At 38.8% G+C, this 2,675-nt stretch overlaps 1 non-coding gene across 1 annotated transcript; it reads left to right on the plus strand.

Annotated features, from left to right (window-relative positions):
- The first annotated feature begins 1,731 nt into the window (after positions 1–1,731).
- On the plus strand, positions 1,732–1,805 carry TRNAW-CCA (transfer RNA tryptophan (anticodon CCA)). The gene has a single exon. It is a non-coding gene; the product is annotated as a tRNA-Trp (tRNA).
- The last annotated feature ends 870 nt before the right edge of the window (positions 1,806–2,675 follow it).

Here is a 2,675-nt window from a genome sequence, read left to right on the forward strand (position 1 = left end):
GCGCTGACTCCTACGAATATACCTAACTAGTCCATCCATTTTGATAAGATTCTTCTGCTGCCACTTCCTTATTACCATTTAGTACTTGGAAGATGGGAAGAATAGCGTATTAAAGTAGCCTGAGTGCCTGGCCTTTCCTTCTGATTCTGATCCCGGGATAAAGAATAGCTCGTCTTTAGCGAAAGTCTTCTTTTTCTTCTGCTTTTCGCGTGAACGTGGGCAATTTAGATTAGAAATGAAGTAGGATGCCCCTCCTCGCCTAGTTGCCAGAAATCTTTTGGGAGCCAAGGAACTTTTGAGCTTAGTTTACTGCCAGAATTCGGAGATTTCAATGATTGATCTTGTCTTTCGACCTATCAAAAGTCGGACAGACAATTACATATATAAGCACAATCTCGCTTTGAGATGACACGCTCTAAAATTCCCATGTCTTTCTTGGTTGGACCAAGGCGATTTCCGACAAGTCTTTCTTCATTTTTAGAGCAAGAAGCGGAACTACAAGAAAGCTTTCTTTATCTTTTTTTTATGGATAACCAATTCATTTTCAAATATAGTTGGGAGATTTTACCAAAGAGATGGGTAAAAAAAATGGAAAGATCGGAACATGGGAATAGATCTGATACCAATACGGACTACCCATTTCAATTGTTGTGCTTTCTTAAATTGCATACCTATACAAGGGTTCAAGTTTCGATCGATATTTGCGGAGTTGATTATCCCTCTCGAAAACTAAGATTTGAAGTGGTCTATAATTTACTGAGTACTCGGTATAACTCACGCATTCGTGTACAAACCAGTGCAGACGAAGTAACACGAATATCTCCGGTAGTAAGTCCATTTCCATCAGCCGGCCGGTGGGAGCGAGAAGTTTGGGATATGTTTGGTGTTTCTTCCATCAATCATCCGGATCTACGTCGTATATCAACAGATTATGGTTTCGAGGGTCATCCATTACGAAAAGACCTTCCTCTGAGTGGATATTTGGAAGTACGCTATGATGATCCAGAGAAACGTGTGGTTTCTGAACCCATTGAGATGACCCAAGAATTTCGCTATTTCGATTTTGCTAGTCCTTGGGAACAGCGTAGCGACGGATAATGAAAAATCAGACACAGAATAGGTCCAGGAGACAAATTAATAGGAAATGCTATTTGCTTCGTAAGAATAAGAATGAACTTCTATGAAATGAAAGAGTTTCACGGGAATTGTCTTGATCGTCGGATATCATGAGAAAGAAATAGGTTGAAGTGTTATCGAACGATTTCCTGCGATTATTTCTAGTATGGAATGAGTAAAGAATCAAGCTACAAGTCTCGATCTATACGAAAGGCACTGGTTTTTTTGTCTTTCTTTCGGTTTCATTGATAGCAGAAAAACGGACTCTATAGGGGCGCTAGCACTTGACTAATAACAAAAAAAAGAAAAAATGACAAGTTTCTATCGATGGAGGAAATAACGATGTGGAGGAAAAGAGGGCAGGGATTCTCTACAATGACACTGTAGACCAATTGAAAGGGATGTAGCGCAGCTTGGTAGCGCCTTTGAGGGACAAAAAATGTCATCCCTACCTATTCTTCTCCTCTGGGCTGTAACGAGGCGAGGGATCCATTGAGATCGATTCAAATTGGATATACATATTTTCATTTTATGAGACTATATACATGCAAGATATGTATTGGGGGTACAAAAAGAATCCTTTTTCTTTACAGTCGTATCTACTGTGAGTTGAAAGCGTTCTTAGTTCAGTTCGGTAGAACGTGGGTCTCCAAAACCCGATGTCGTAGGTTCAAATCCTACAGAGCGTGATTCCGTTCTTGTTAGGTCTAATTACAATGAAATAACTTCACTAACTTGAAGAGCATGACCTCCTGCGGATTAAAGAAAGGAAAAAGTCAATAAATAAAAAAAGAGATATTAATTAATCAAAGGTCCAACTCGATTCTAAGACTAGAGATTCCTATGTTCTTTTCCTTTTAGGTTCTACATTTTATCTTTCAATTTATAGAGTCCCATCCTTGTTGTAGCTAGGTTAAGAAAAAACCTTTGGATCTAATAATATAATACTTGCATCACGAATCTTGATTGTTCCAATTCTTTTATTGTTTGTTCTCTTTCTTTCATCGAAAACTGTCTATTATAATACTTATTACTGTACGACCAACCAATTCCAACAAATGAAAGGATTCGAACCTTTTCTACAACCATGAAAAGGGGCTTTCTAGATTTCGCATCTAATTGAATTGTAGGAATATGATAATATCTTTCATGAATTATTATAACCCAACTCGTCGGACTCACACTTTACCAGATCTTCAGTTTCTAGTCTGAAGCCAGTAATGTAAAGAAAGCCTATACTACAGTCATTTTAGGAATTTTCTATTGAATGGCACATGGTTCTGCATTGACAAGCAAGAAGAAAGGACTTGTCTCATTGAATTTGAGGGCAAAAACCCAACCTGGTAAAGAGGATCTAGCCCTGCCTGCTTCGGAAAATGCCTTGCTGGCGAACTATTATACTATAGAATAGTACCTTTTCGGAGGCATAAGGCCGCGTTAAGTCCAGTGTGCTAAAAATATGGCCGTTGATCAAGGGAATTGACATTGCGACTCCTAAAAAAGAGGGGCCCCCTCTAATAGTACTTGATGATAGGAGTTAGCGAGCATACTATCAACAA

The sequence above is a fragment of the Primulina tabacum genome, chromosome 6 (assembly GCF_025594145.1).
Source record: "Primulina tabacum isolate GXHZ01 chromosome 6, ASM2559414v2, whole genome shotgun sequence".
Taxonomy (NCBI): Eukaryota; Viridiplantae; Streptophyta; class Magnoliopsida; order Lamiales; family Gesneriaceae; genus Primulina; species Primulina tabacum.